Source organism: Mobula birostris, chromosome 4 (genome assembly GCF_030028105.1).
Source record: "Mobula birostris isolate sMobBir1 chromosome 4, sMobBir1.hap1, whole genome shotgun sequence".
NCBI classification, from domain to species: Eukaryota; Metazoa; Chordata; class Chondrichthyes; order Myliobatiformes; family Myliobatidae; genus Mobula; species Mobula birostris.
In genome coordinates this window covers 203,959,675-203,976,335 of record NC_092373.1, presented here as the reverse complement: position 1 = coordinate 203,976,335, position 16,661 = coordinate 203,959,675, and the positions used below count along the sequence as shown (strand labels likewise).

The following is a 16,661-nucleotide window of genomic DNA, read 5'->3' as shown; positions in this document are numbered from 1 at the left end:
TTTCTATTTTGTAGTGGTCCATGACTCTGCAAGTCTAATATGAGGCTGTGAACAATAGTTTTGTATTGAAATAACCTGTTTCAGATTTTTTTGCTTCTGCAAATGGGAAATTAGGAGTCCTGCACTTCACATCCCCTGGCGTAACTGTAAAGTGCAAACCCAGTTATAAAGCCACAGGTCCATACAGCACCGAAAAAGGCCTTTCAGCTCAACTCGCCCAGGTGCTTATCTAGGCTCATCCATTTGGCCCTTATTTTGCTAAACCTTTCTTATCCCAGTATTTAACCAAATGCCCACCAATAGTGTCTTCTGAGAGACTTTTGGATAGGTACATGGAGCTTAGAAAAATAGAGGGCTATGGGGAACTCTAGTAATTTCTAAGGTAGGGGCATGTTCGGCACAGCTTTGTAGGCCGAAGGGCCTGTATTGTGCTGTAGGGTTTCTATGTTCTATGTCATTTCAAGGTTGTTATTCTACCTGCTGTAGCTACCCTCTTTTTTGTGACGTAGGCAGCTTGATCTTTTAACACCAAAGATTAGCTTGCTTACTGCCCATTAAGCCACTGGCGTTTATGGCAGCAAAGTAGGTCCTCCATCTCTGGTGGTGTTCAGGACCTCCTTCATCATATCAGTAGCTTCTTCTTGGTTTTCATTACTGTCGGTCATGCAAGCCCCGGGCGAAGTCTCTGAAATATCGTCATTCACCGATGTAGAAGGATTCTTTATTGCTGTTTCTGTAAAAACTTTTTTTTTTTTTTTTTTTTTTTTTACCAGTCAGGGCTGTTGGTCCTGAGCTGAACCCCCAAACCCAGGTGAGCAGTGGACCTCTACCCTTTGACCTGTTTGGCATGAGTGACCCTACTAAGAGCCAAAACGCAAGGTCATTGAAGCACACAAGCTCCAAATTCTACGACAAGGTTGCAATCCTCTTGGAGGATCAAAGATTAAGACCATATGACCATAAGATATAGGAACAGAATTCGGCCCATCGAGTCTGCTCCGCCATTCAATCATGGGCTGATCCAATTCTTCCAGTCATCCCCCACTCTCCTGTCTTCACCCCATTTACTTTGATGCCCTGGCTAATCAAGAACCTATCTCTGCCTTAAATATACCCAATGACTTGGCCTCCACAGCCACTCGTGGCAACAAATTCCACAGATTTACCACCCTCTGACTAAAGTAATTTCTCTGCATCTCAGTTCTAACAGGACGTCCTTCAATCCTGAAGTTGTGTCCTCTTTTCCTAGAATCCCCTACCATGGGAAATAACTTTGCCATATCTAATCTGTTCAGGCCTTTTAACATTCAGAATTTTTCTATGAGATCCCCCCCTCATTCTCCTGAACTCCAGTGAATACAGCCCAAGAGCTGCCAGACATTCCTCATATGGTAACCCTTTCATTCCTAGAATCATTCTTGTGAATTTTCTTTGAACCCTCTCCAACGTCACTATATCTTTTCTAAAATAGGGAGCCCAAAACTGCACACAATACTCCAAGTGTGATCTCACGAGTGCCTTATAGATCCTCAACATCAGATCCCTGCTCTTATATTCTATACCTCTAGAAATGAATGCCAACGTTGCATTCGCCTTCTTCACAACCTGATTAGCTTTATTTGTCAAGTATACATCGAAACATTCAGTGAAATATGTTGTTTGCGTCAACAATCAATACAGTCTGATGATGTGCTGGGGGCAGTCCACAAGTGTTGCCATGCTTCTGACTCAACTTATTAACCTAACCTGTACATCTTTGGAATGTGGCAAGAAACCGGTGTCCAAAGGAAATATACATGGTCACAGGGAGAATGTACAAGTTAATGTCAAAGTAAAATTTATTAACAAAGTACATTGCACATCTTGCACCTTGGTTGTTTGACAGTCTCTACATAAATTCGACTGTATTTCTTTATTTTCCTGCAAATACCTGCAAGAAAATGAATCTCAAGGTTGGATATGGTGACATATATGTAATTTGACAATAAACTTTCTTTGATTTACTTTGACTTTAGAATGGTTAATAAGGAAAAACAGGAGAGACTTCATTAGGAAAGGGAAGACTTAATTAGATGTTGGTAAGCAGGAACCGAGTCCACGTTCCTCTATCACAATGGACATTTCAACTCTAATCCAGTCAAGGTTCACAATTCTCCCCCTCCCCCTCCCACTTTCAAATCTCTTACTATCTCTTCTTTCGGTTAGTCCTGATGAAGGGTCTCGGCCTGAAACGTCGACTGTACCTCTTCCTAGAGATGCTGCCTGGCCTGCTGTGTTCACCAGCAACTTTTATGTGTGTTGCTTGAAATTCCAGTATCTGCAGATTTCCTCATGTTTACATTTACAATTTGTCTCCTTTTGCACATTGGATCTTTGTCAGACTTTATTAATGTATAGTTTTATATAAGTTCTATTGTATTTCTTTATTTTTCTGTAAATTTAGAGTATTTATTTTTATTTATTTTGAAATACTGTATGGAACAGGCCTTTTTGGCCCAACAAGCCACGTGGCCAAGAAACCCACCTATTTAGCACTAGTCTAATCACAGGACAATTAACCAAACTTGTATACGGTGACATATATGTACTTTGATAATAAACTTACTTTGTGTTTGACTTGATATGTTACTATATACTACCTTGATATAATTTTCTTGCTGATACGTGTTGAAAATGAAAAGGAATTGAATAGACAGGAGGCACAGTAGTGTATTCGTTAGTTACTCCATTGCTTAATTACTCCATTGACCTGGGTTCAATTCCTGCAGCTGTCTATGACAAGCTTGTATGTTCTCCCTGTGACCACGCAGGTTTTCTCCAGATCTCTGGTTTCTTCCCACAGGCCAAATACATACAGGTTAGTGGATTAATACATATACGATCCAGATACATTTTCTTGTGTGCATATACAGTAAGTGCAAGAAACACAATAGACAATAGTGAAAGACTGCACCCAACAGAACAGACAACCAATGTGCAAAAAAACACAAATTGTGCAAATACAAAAGTAAGCAAGTAATAAAAAATAAGAAATAAGTATCGAGAATATATTGAGTTCTCATAATACGTATTGAGGCATTGATCACGTGAATAGTCAGAGGCTTTTTCCCAGGGCTGAAATGGCTAACATGAGAGGGCACAGTTTTAAGGTGCTGGGGAGTAGGTACAGAGGAGATGTCAGGGGTAAGTTTTTTATGCAGAAAGTGGTGAGTGCGTGGAATGGGCTGCCGGCGACAGTGGTGGAGACGGATACGATAGAGTCTTTTAAGAGACTCCTGGATAGGTACATGGGGCTTAGAAAAATAGAGGGCTATGGGTAACCCTAGGTAATTTCTAAAGTAAATACATGTTCGGCACACCATTGTGGGCTGAAGGGCCTGTATTGCGCTTTAGGTTTTCAATGTTTCTATGTTTCTAACATGAGATGAAAAAAACCAGAGGACATGGGTTAAGGGTGAAGGGGGAAAAGTTTAAAGGGAACATGGGGGGGGTGCTTCTTCACACAGAGGGTGGTGGGAGTGTGGAATGAGCTGCCAGACGAGGTGGTAAATGCGGGTTCTTTTTTAACATTTAGGAATAAATTGGACAGATACATGGATGGGAGGTGTATGGAGGGATATAGTCCGTGTGCAGATCAGTGGGACTAGGCAGAAAATGGTTCGGCACAGCCAAGAAAGGCCAAAAGGCCTGTTTCTGAGCTGTAGTTTTTCTATGGTTTCTCTGGTTTCTATGAAGAGCCCTTGAAAGTGAGTCCATAGGTTGTGGAAACAGTTCAGTGAGTGAAATTATTCTCTTTGGTTCAAGAGCCTGATAGTTGAGGGGTAGTGACTGTTCCTGAACCTGGTGGTGTGGGTCCTGAGGCTCCTGTACCACCTTCTTGATGGCAGTAGTGAGAAGAGAGCATGACCCGGGTGATGGAAGTCAGTGATGATAGATGCTGCTTTCCTGCGACTGCGCTCCATGTAGATGTGCTCAGTGGTTGGGAGGGCTTCACCCATGATGGACTGGGCTGGATCCACTATTTTTTGTAGGCTTTTCCATTCATGGGCATTGGTGTTTTCGTCTCAGGCTGTGATGCAGCCAGTCAATATACTCTCCTCCACACATCTATAGAAGTTTATCAAAGTCTAGATGTCGTGCCGAATCTTCACAAACTTCTAAGTAGAGTTGCTGCCGTGCTTTCTTCATCATGATATTTTGTCATTGGTCACATGGGTGTAATTGGGCGGTGTAGCCTCATTGGGTCATAAGGGCCAGTTACCATCCTGTATCTCCAAATAGATAAAAATAAGTAAGTAAATGTACAGAAAAACTATACATAACTGAGTGACTCTCTGTTGGCCGAAGTTGACCATGGACGTTGTGTCCTAGCTACCTGTGTTGCGGATGCAGCACTGCCTGTGGCTGATGAGACTAGTGCGAGGCTGGCAGTCTCTGTTGCAAAGGTCACGCCCATTAGTGCTCATCTGTCAGTGCACATAACTAAGTACAGCAACAGTAACAGAGTGCAAATACAAAGAATATTGAGAACTTGAGTTGTACAGTCGTTGAAAATGAGTCTGCAGTTTGAGGGAGTCAGTTCAGAGTTGAGGTGAGTGAGGTTATCCACACTGGTTCAGGACAACTTCTATCCCACTGTTAAATTGTTCCCTAGAGCAATAAGATGGATTCTGGGCCTCACAATCTACCTCGCAATGAGCTTGCAGACTATTGCCTGCCTGCACTGCACTCTTTCTGTAACTGAACCATTTTATTCTGCATTCTGTTATTGTTTTCCCTTATACTAACCCAATGTATGGATATCTGGCACGATCTGCCTGGTTGGCAAAGTCTAGCGGTGGAGCGGGGAGTGGTAAAGGTAAAATGGGAGAACAAAAAAAAATGGGATTAACGTTGGTGGGTGATGGTCGACACGAAACTGATGGGCTGAAAAGCCTGTCTGTCTGCCTTCTCTTTGACAGAGAGTACGTGCTGATATGGAAATACCAATGCCCATGAATGGATAACAAGGGATTGGACAAACTTCTCTGGAAGGAGATACAGGAGCCAAAAGGCACACGCTCAACGATTCAGGGACAGCTTCCTCCCCTCTTCCATCTGATTTCTGAATGGACATTGAACCCATGAACACTACCTCACTACTTTTTAAATTTCTGTTTTTGCACTACTCGTTTAACTGTTATATACTTAACCGTAATTCATATTTTTTCCATTATAATGTATTGCATTGTACTGCTGCCACAAAGGCAAATCTCATGACATTATGCGGATGATATGAAACCTGATTCTGATGCTGGAGTGGTGGAGGCAGACGGGAGATCTGAATGAAGTTTATCAGCTTTTGGGAGGCATAGGTAGAGTGGACAGACAGCATCATTTCCCTAGGGTTGAAATGTCTAATACCAGAGGGCGTGCTTTAAGATGAGAGGGGGTAACTTCAAAGATGTGAGGGGCAAGTTTATTACACAGGGAGTGGTGCGCTGCTGGGGGTGGTGGTAGAGGCAGCTACATTAGGGACTTTTAAGAGATGTTTAGATAGGCACACAAATGTGAGGGAAATGAAGGATATGGACATTGTGTTGGCAGAAGGGATTAGTTGGCCATTTGATTACTAATTTAATTTGGTACAACATTGTGGGCTGAAGGGCCTGTTCCTGTGCTGTACTGTTGTAGGGATGTTCTGTATATTTTCAAGAGAAACCCACTGATGGCTGCGTCCCATGTTCTCATTGTTCCTCGGCCTCCTTGTGGCAGACTATGGGTTAATCATGAATCCTCCTCCTAACAGCGCTTAGGTCTGGGCCAAATTTTGCTCTTGGTCATTAAATGACGGAAATTAACACACAGAGTTTTAAAATAAGAAAGGTATCTTTTACTCTGCTAAGGTCTTGTAAGTTCTTCTCGTGCAATTCAAAGTGTTAACAAAAAGTGTGACATTCTCGTAGCGTATACCTAGGTGTCAAAAGAAAAGGTATGACAGGGTGGTGGCGTTGTGATATGTCTCTACCAAAGGAGTTGTAAGGCGCGCCTTCCCTCCACTAACCTGCAAGTCACCCTTGGGCAAGGTGTAGCACCTGCTTAACCCCCCTCACGCACCCCCCCCCCCCCCGATCAGGGTCACGTGAAGCCATGGGAGCAGGTGTTGGATGGTCGTCTGAGCAGCTGGTGCACATCACAAGTAGTGGCTATGAGACCACTGACACCAGGCAGACAACCTGTGAAGACACTCCCCAGAAGAAGGAAATGGCAAACCACTCTGTAGAAAAAATTTGCCAAGAACAATCATGGTTATTGGAAAGACCATGATCACCCACACCATTAAAAAAAAATTTAAGTGTTCAGACAGACACATGAACATACAGGGTATGGAAGGCTCCAGACCATGTGCAGGCAGATGGGATTAGTTAGATTAGCATCATGGTTGGCAGAGACACAGTGGGCTGAAAGGCCTGTCCTACCTTGTAGTCGGAATCAGAGTTACTAATACTACTTACATGTGGTGCAATTTGTTGTTTTGCAGCAGTACAGTACAAGACATAAAATTACTACATTACAAGATAAATAAATAGTACAAAGGACAAGTATGATGTAGTGTTCATGGGTCAGAATTCCGATGCTGGGGGGCAAGATGCTGTTCTTAAATCACTGAGTGTGGGTCTTCAGAGTTCTACAGTATTCATGGGGTCTCCTACTCTTGATAATGTACAGAGGGGCTGTTATTCTCTGTCATGGTGTGCTCACCAAGGACTGAACCCAGGTGCAGAAGAATGGCAGGATCCCCGGAAGAGATGGGAATGAGAGATTGGTGATCGGAATACGAGCAGAGCCTCGGAGGAGTGGCTAAGCGACACCCTGAGACTGTTAATTCTCTCTGACACATGATGCCCCCCCCCACCCCAAGGAAAGGCACTGAGGGAAAGCCCTCTTTAAATAATCATAGAGTGTGGAAAATATGCACTAGTTGCAATTAACTTGACAAGATTAAACCAAAAGCACAAGGACAAGGACTTTTCAACTCCAGTTAAGATATTGATTAATAAATACCCTAGAAGCTCAACGCTCTATGGCAAGCCACAGGGCTCATGACATTCTTTGCAATATACCGTACACAGTGAAACAATTCTGAATTGGTTTATAATTGTACAAGTACTGAGACAGAGTGAAAAGCGTGTCCTGTATTCTGTTCATACAGATCAGATCGTTACACAGTGCCTTGAGGTAGAACCAGGTAAAATGATGACAATGCAGAGTAAGGTATAACAGCCTCAGAGAAAAACACAGTACAGGCGGACAGTAAGGTGCAAGATCATAAGGTGGTAAATTGTGAGGTCAACACACACAAGAGGCGCCACAGTAGTGTGAAACTATTGCAGTCTGGGTCTTTGGAGTTTGGAGTTCCATCTTGGCGTCCATGTGGAATGTGTGGGTTTTCTCCACACGCTCTAGTTTCCTCCCACAGAGCAAAGACGTACTAGTTGGTAGGTTAATTGGTCGTTGTAAGTTGTCCTGTGATTAGATTAGGGTTAATCGGGTTTGTCATTGGTTTGCTGGGGTGGCGTGGGTCAAAGGGCCAGAAGGGCCAACTCTGCACTGTAACACTAAATAAATAAAATAAACAGGAGTCCCCTAGAGCATAGACCATGGATGCAATTTCCTATGACATGCAGACGGCTGTTGTTTTCCATAAATGATACGGTTGCTGCTGTTCCCTACAATATTCACTGATGTTCTTGTGATGAGAGAGTCATTGTGTCATTTCAGTTTATATTCATGAGAGTGTAAATGAAGGAGAGGGTATCTCTCAGAGAATTACAAACTGGCCAGATCTCTGTGTGTGTGTGTGTGTGTGTGTGTGTGTGTGTGTGTGTGAGAGAGAGAGAAGGAAAAAAACACAGAAACACACACCAAAGATGCACCAGGTAAGTTAATTGATCATTGTAAGTTGTCCCATGGTTAAGGTAGGGATAAATTGGGGGTTTCTGGGCAGTGCAGCTCGAAGGGCCTGAAGAGCCTGTTCTGTGCTGTATCTCTAAATAAATAGATAGGTAGATACTTAATAAAATAGGAAGAATATTTTCTCCCAGACAGTGGTGATCCTGCAGCATTCTCTACCAGTTGAAGCCGAATCATTAAATGCATTTGTGAGATTTGGATGTAGTTCCAGTTAAACAAGTTCAAGTTTAATTATCATGCAACCATATGCATGAACACAGCCAAAGAAAACATTATTCCTCTGGGACCAATGTGCAAACCACGAAACCAACAGTCACACACAGCACACACAACATATAATTATGATAGCAGAAAAACACACAGTTATCAAAAACAATAGTACAGTCTATTTCCCTGAGAGTCCTGGCCTGTAGATTGATGGGTCATGTAGATGTTGCCCTAAAGCCACGTCTCTGCAAGAACAAGCCACAGCAGTTCCTCATCTCGAGCAAGCGCAGCCACAGATGAATGCCATCTAGCTTGTCTTCAACCGAGTGAACACTGGAGAGCAGCACTGACAGGAAGGGCCAGCCCCAAGCCAGCACAGTATCCATCGGCACACAGCTGGCTCTGGCATCTCCTTCCCCAGTGGCTGCAACAGGACACCCTGAGGCATGAGGGCCTGCTCAACAATACAAAAGTGAGATCTTTCAGCCCACTGAGTCTTCGACAATTATTATGTACCCATTTATACAAATCCCACACTCCTCCCTAATACAGATAGTTTTGATCACCCTTTATAGCAACGGCGTTATTAAACTAGAAAGAGTGCAGAAAAGATTTACCAGTGCCAGATCTCTGTCATTTTCAATCCCTGGGTTCTTTTAGGAGTTCAGGAATGAGCGAGAAACTGATCCTTGATTCTTCATGATCGTTTATTCAAAGTTTAAACCAAGATGCAGACAAAGTAACAAGGCAAATGAGAGTTGAGAAATTAAAGAGATTCAATATAAAAAGAAAATGGTATATTTGAAAACTCGACCACTTTTATGCTCAAGATAACAGAAATTCCTTAGATAACAGAATCAAATCAAAAGGTTAGACAATTAATAATGTTCTAATATTTAGCCAATTAAAAATGAAAAGGTATATGTAACTACCATACCACCTTTTGCCAGTAAGTAGAGCATAGAAAATATAGAAACATAGAAAACCTACAGCACAATACGGGCCCTTCAGCCCGCAAAGTTGTGCTGAACATGTCCCTACCTTAGAAATTACTAGGCTTACCTATAGCCCTATATTTTTCTAAGCTCCATGTACCTATCCAAACGTCTCTTAAAAACCCTATCGTATTCGCTTCCACTACTGTTGCCAGCAGCCCATTCCACATACTCGCCACCCTCTGAGTAAAAAACTTACCCCTGACATCTCCTCTGTACCTACTCCCAGCACCTTAAACCTGTGTCCTCTTGTGACAACCATTTCAGCCCTGGGAAAAAGCCTCTGAGTATCCACACGATCAATGCCTCTCATCATCTTATGCACCTCTATCAGGTCACCTCTCATCCTCTGTTGCGCCAAGGAGAAAATGCTGAGTTCACTCAACCTATTCTCATAAGGCATGCTCCCCAATCCAGGCAACATCCTTGTAAATCTCCTCTGCACCCTTTCTATGGTTTCCACATCCTTCCTGTAGTGAGGCGAACAGAACTGAGCACAGTACTCCAAGTAGGGTCTGACCAGGGTCCTATATAGCTGCAACATTACCTCTGAGCTCTTAAACTCAATCCCACGATTGATGAAGGCCAATGCACCATATGCCTTCTTAACCACAGAGTCAACATGCATAGCAGCTTTGAGTGTCCTATGGACTTGGACCCCAAGATCCCTCTGATCCTCCACACTACCAGGAATCTTACCATTAATACTACATTCTGCCATCATATTTGACCTACCAAAATGAACCACCTCACACTCATCTGGGTTGAACTCCATCTGTCACTTCTCAGCCCAGTTTTGCATCATATCAATGTCCCGCTGTAACCTCTGACAGCCCTCCACACTATCCACAACACCCCCAACCTTTGTGTCATCAGCAAATTTACTAAACCATCCCTTCACTTCCTCATCCAGGTCATTTACAAAAATCACGAAGAGTAAGGGTCCGAGAACAGATTCCTGAGGCACTCCACTGGTGACCAACCTCCATGCAAAATATGACCTGTCTACAACCACTCTTTGCCTTCTGTGGACAAGACAGTTCTGGATCCACAAAGCAATGTCCTCTTGAATCCCATGCCTCCTTACTTCCTCAAGAAGCCTTGCATGAGTTACCTTATCAAATGCCTTGCTGAAATCCATATACACTACATCTACTGCTCTTCCTTCATCAATGTGTTTAGTCACATCCTCAGGACATTCAATCAGGCTCATAAGGCGCGACCTGCCCTTGGCAAAGCCATGCTGACTATTCCTGATCATATTATACCTCTCCAAATGTTCATAAATCCTGCCTCTCAGGGTCTTCTCCATCAACTTACCAACCACTGAGGTAAGACTCACTTGTCTATAATTTCCTGGGCTATCTCTACTCCCTTTCTTGAATAAGGGAACAACATCCGCAACCCTCCAATCCTCTGGAACCTCTCCCATCCCCGGTGATGATGGAAAGATCATTGCCAGAGGCTCAGCACTGTCCTTCCTCACCTCACGCAGTAGCCTGGGGTACATCTCATCCAGTCCCGGTGACTTATCCAACTTGATGCTTTCCAAAAGTTCCAGCACATCCTCTTTCTTAATATCTACATGCTCAAGCTTTTCAGTTCACTGCAAGTCATCACTACAATCACCAAGATCCTTTTCCGTAGTGAATACTGAAGCAAAGTACTCATTAAGTACCTCTGCTATTTCCTCCAGTTCCATACACACTTTTCCACTGTCACACTTGATAGTTCCTATTCTTTCACGTCTTATCCTCTTGCTCTTCACATACTTGTACAATGCCTTGAGGGTTTCCTTAATCCTGCCCGCCAAGGCCTTCTCATGGCCCCTTCTGGCTCTCCTAATTTCCTTCTTAAGCTCCTTCCTATTGGCCTTATAATCTTCTAGATCTCTAACATTACCTAGCTCTCTGAACCTTATGTAAGCTTTTCTTTACTTCTTGACTAGATTTATTACAGCCTTTCTACATTACGGTTCCTGTACCCTACCATAACAAGTGGGGATGAAGCACAAAAAACTATGATTTTAGTCATGGGTAATTTAACTAATATTTTATAAAAATAATTTTTTAAAAAACAGCTGATGGTTTTGGGGGCCTAAATTACAAAGAGGAGTTGTGTAGATTAGGACATTATTCCCTGGAATATTGGAGATTGAGAGGAGACCTGGTAGACGTATGTTACATAAGCTCATGAAGGACATAAACAGGATGAAAGCACATGGTAGTTTTACTAGAGAGGAGGTGCTAAAAGCAAGAGGGCATAGGTTTAAGGTCAGAGGTGAGACATTTAAAAGGGACATCGGGGCAGTTTCTTCATGGACAGTAAGGTGGTGCATATTTGGAATGAGCTGACAGAAATTGTGGTTGAGGCGGGCATTTGAAAACCACCCAGATAAGTGCATGGCCAGGAGAGATTTAGAAGGCTATGGGCCAAACATGAGAAGATGGGACTAGCTCACTGGGCAACACATTCAGCTTGGACGAGTTGGGGTGAAGTGTCTGATTCCATGCTATTTAACAATAATTAATAATCTAATCTAAATATGAAATTGAAATTGGTTTATTATTGTTACCTCTACGCAGGTACTGTGAAAAAATTCTCTTGCATACTGTTGTACAGATCAAATCATTATGCAGTGCATTTGAGGTAGAACAAGGCAAACCAATAACAAAGCAGAATGAAATGTTACAGTTGCTGAGAAAGTGCAGAGCAGACAGACAATAAGGTGCAAGATCATAATGAGGTAGATTGTGAGGTCAAGAGTCTATCTTATTGTACTAGGGAACAAGAATCACAACCTGACTCAGGTTTATTACCAAGAACATACGTTGTGAAATTTGTTGTTTTGCGGTAGCAGTACAAAAATGTCCTGCCAAAGGGGTTTGGCCCAAAACATCGACAGTACTCTTTTCCTAGATGCTGCCTGGCCTGCTGAGTTCCTTCAGCATTTTGTGTGGGTTGCTTGGATTTCCAGCGTCTGTAGATTTTCTCTTGTTTTTAAAATACTGAGGTAGTGTACATGGGGCAGAGGGGAAGGAGCTATTCCTGAAAGGTTGAGCGTGTGCCTTCAGACTCCTGTACCTCCATCTTGATGGTAGCAATGAGAAGAGGGCATGTACTGGATAATGGGGTGATGGGGGTCCTTAATGATGGATATCATCTTTTGAAGATGTCCGTAGTGGTGGGGACAGTTTATAAGTCTTTATAACAGTGGGCTAGAAGCTGTCCTTGAGCCTGGTGAGATGTGCATTCAGGCCCGATATCTTCTGCCCGATGGGGCTAGTGGAGAAGAGAAAATGTCCGGGACGGGTGGGGATTGTTGATAATGCTGGCTGCTTTACTGAGTCCATGGAGGAGAGGCTGGTTTCCGTGTTGTGCTGAGCTGTGTCCACAACTCCCTGTATTTTTTGCAGTCACGGGCAGAGCAGTTGTCACCACCAAGCTGTGATGCACCCATGTGGAATGGTTTCTATGGTGCATTGAAAGTAATTGGTGAGGGTTGAGGAGGATGTGCTGGATTTCTTAAGAACTCAAAGGGTCAGAATAAATGCGTCAATTTGGGGTCTTTCATTATGCTGAGACTCCATTCTCTACTGTCATTACAATTCTCAATCCAAAAATGTACAGTGAAAAACTTGTCTTGCAAACTATTCTACAGATTGAGTCATTACCCAGAGCACTGAGGTAGAACAAGGTAAAACAATAACAATGCAGAATAAAGTGTAACAGCCAGAGAGAGTGCAGTGCAGGTAAACAATAAGATGCAAGGCTGTAGTGAGGTGGACTGAGAGGTCAAGAGTCAACCTTATCGTACAAGGGGACTATTCGGGAGTATGATAACAGTGGGCTAGAAACTGCCTTTGAGCCTGGAGGAGCACACTTACAGGCTCTTGATGGGAGGGGAGAGAAGGGAAATGGGTGGCGTCCTTGATTATGTTGGGACTCCATTCTATATTCCCGTTACTGTTCTCAAACCCTACACATAAGGCCATAAGACATCAGAGCAGAATAAGGCCATTCAGTCCATCAAGTTTTCTCCATCATTCCATTATCCCTCTCAACCCTTTTCTTCTGCTTTCTCCTCGTAACTTATGATGTCCTGGCTAATCAAGAATGTATCAACCTCTGCTTTAAATATACCCAACTTTGCCGTCTGTGGTAATGAATTCCGCAGATTCACTACCCTTTGGCTAAAGAAATTCTTCCTCATCTTCGTTCTAAAGGGGTAGCCTTCTGAGCCTCTGACTTCATCCTCTCCCATGCTATAATACAAACAGCAACACATACAAAATACAGGAGGAACTCAACAGGTCAGGCAGAATCCAAGGAAAGGAATAACCAGTCGACATTGACACCCACCTGGCTTCACCTATCACCTTCTAGCTTGTACTGTTTCCCCTCCTCCCACCTTCTTAATCTGGCATCTACCCCTCTTCTGTTCCAGGTGAAGGGTCGTGGCCCAAAACGTTGACTGTTTATTTGCCTCCATAGTTGCTGCCTGACCTGCTGAGTTCCTCCACCGTTTTGTGTGTGTTGTTCTGGATTTCCAGCATTGGCAGGATCTTTTGCGTTCATGTTTTTACACTAAACTGATTTTCTCAAGAAAGGAATCACCGCAAGATGAGCTTGGTTTGGATATTTACTCCACTCAGGACTTGGTTTTCCTGGTGAGGGGGTGTTCACTGGCTCAGGTTGCGGACAGCTGTTAGTGTGTGATAGCAGCGATCAAGGGTGTTCAAAGTAAATTTATTATCAGAGTACATATATGTCACTGTATACAGCTCTGAGATTCATTCTCTTACAGATATTCACAAAAATACACAATGAAACACCACACACAATAATGATGGACAAACAACCAATGTGCAAGAACAACAAATTGTGCAATAAAACAAGTATATAATAACAATAAATAAATAAGCAATAAATATTGAGATCATGAGATGAAGAGTGCTTGAAATTGAGCCCTTAGGTTGTGGGATCAATGATGAGCTGAGTGAAGTTATCCCCTTTGGTTCAAGAGCCTGGTGACTGAGGGGTAATAACTGTTCCTGAACCGCATGGTGTGGGTCCTGAGGCTCCTGTACCTTCCGCCTGATGGCAGCAGTGAGAAGGCGACATGCCCTGGGTGGTGGTTGTGCTCAATGGCGGAGAGGGCTTTACTGGAGATGGACTGGTCTGTATCCACTAACATAGAAACATAGAAAATAGGTGCAGGAGTAGGCCATTCGGCCCTTTGAGCCTGCACCACCATTCAGTATGATCATGGCTGATGATCCAACTCAGAACCCTGTACCAGCCTTCCCTCCATACCCCCTGATCCCCGTAGCCACAAGGGCCATATCTAACTCCCTCTTAAATATAGCCAATGAACTGGCCTCAACTGTTTCTTGTGGCAGAGAATTCCACAGATTCACCACTCTCTGGGTGAAGAAGTTTTTCCTAATCTCGGTCCTAAAAGGCTTCCCCTTTATCCTCAAACTGTGACCCCTCGTTCTGGACTTCCCCAACATCGGGAACAATCTTCCTGCATCTAGCCTGTCCAATCCCTTTAGGATTTTATACGTTTCAATAAGATCCCCCCTTATATCTTCTAAATTCCAACGAGTATAAGCCTAGTCGATCCAGTCTTTCATCATATGAAATTCCTGCCATCCCAGGAATCAATCTGGTGAACCTTCTTTGCACTCCCTCTATGGCAAGGATGTCTTTCCTCAGATTAGGGGACCAAAACTGCACACAATACTCCAGGTGTGGTCTCACCAAGGCCTTGTACAACTGTGGCCTTGTACTCGAATCCTTTTGCTATGAATGCCAGCATACCATTCGCCTTTTTCACCGCCTGCTGTACCTGCATGCCCACTTTCAATGACTGGTGTATAATGACACCCAGGTCTCGTTGCACCTCCCCTTTTCCTAATCGGCCACCATTCAGATAATAATCTGTTTTCCTGTTTTTGCCACCAAAGTGGATAACCTCACATTTATCCACATTAAATTGCATCTGCCATGAATTTGCCCACTCACCCAACCTATCCAAGTCACCCTGCATCCTCTTAGCATCCTCCTCACAGCTAACACTGCCACCCAGCTTCGTGTACTTTTTGTAGGCTTTTTTGAATGGGTACCGATCAGCAAGCTTACCTTCCTGTGGCATTCACACTGACAACAGAGTGATAGCATGCAGGTTTTGCATCTTTGCACGTGTTTTCACTGCTACTTATAAAAAAACCACAGAAAGCATCAAGTTTAATTCTCAGGGCTTTGATCTCCAGGGTGCAAGTCGAACTTTAGAAAGTACAGTATTTATTGTAAATATGTTAGAATCAGAATCAGGGTTATAATCATCACTGACATATACAGTACATCATGAGATTTTAAACACAAATGCTGGAACTCCACAATAACAATGCTGAAGGAACTCAGCAGGTCAGGCAGCATCTATGGAAATGAACAAACAGTTGATATTTCAGGCCGAGACCCTTCATCAGGACTCAAGTTCCTCCAGCATTTTGTGTATGTTGCTTTAGATTTCCAGCATCTGCAGATATTCTTGTGTTTATGATTTCCAGCTATATACTGTATATATGCCTAAAACTTTTGCAAAGTACTGTACCTCTGTATATCAACGATCCAGAAAATTTTGACTGTAACACACAGAAAATGCTGGAGGGACTCAGCAGGTCAGGCAGCATCTTGCGGAAATGAATAAACAGTCAACGTTGCGGGCCAAGAACCTTCATCAGGACTGGAAAGGAAGGGGACAGAAGCCTGAGAAAGGCCAGGGAAAGGGAGGGAATACAAAGTGGCAGGTGAATCCAGGTGAAGGGGAAAGTGGGTGGGTAGGGGACGGTGGGATGAATTGAGAAGTTAGAAGGTGATTGGTGGAAGAGGTAAGTGGCTGAAGATGAAGGAATCCAGCAAGATGGATTATCATAAAAAGAGAAGGAGGAGGGGAACCAGAGGGAGGTTATGCCCAGCTGAGAAGTGAAGGCTCGTCACCTACAACAGTGAGACAGCCTACAGAGAGGAGGTGGAAAAGCTAAGGCTTGGTGCCAGGCAAGACAAAGGAGTTGGTTATTGGATGCAGGAGAGCTCAAACTCTCACACCCCCCTTTATGTCAGCAACACAACAGTAGTGAATGTGAGCAGTTTCAATCTCCAAAGAGTGCACATCCTGCACAAATTCTCAGGGTACAAGGACAGATTCTACACAATTAGTACAGCTCACCAAAGCCTCTACATTCTGGGGAGGCTGAAGAGAGCTGGACTATGTAACATCTATACTCACAACGTTCGACAGATGTGCAGTAGAAAGCACCCTGACAAGCTGCCTCACTGCTTGGCACGGAAATTGCGCTGCGACGGACAGGAAGGCTCTATAACTGATTGTCAAATCTGCCCAGCGCATCACCAGCACCAGCCTCCCCACTATCAAGTACATGGTGTCGGTAGCAGGGGTTGGTGTTTGTGTGTTTTTGAGTTCTCTTTTAGCTGGCTTGG

The 16,661-nt window shown here is 43.5% G+C and overlaps 1 protein-coding gene across 1 annotated transcript in view; it reads left to right on the top strand.

Annotated features, from left to right (window-relative positions):
* LOC140196114 (hematopoietically-expressed homeobox protein hhex-like) overlaps positions 1 to 16,661 on the top strand; it is a 44,130-nt gene that overhangs the window by 24,301 nt on the left and 3,168 nt on the right. The window lies entirely within an intron of this gene.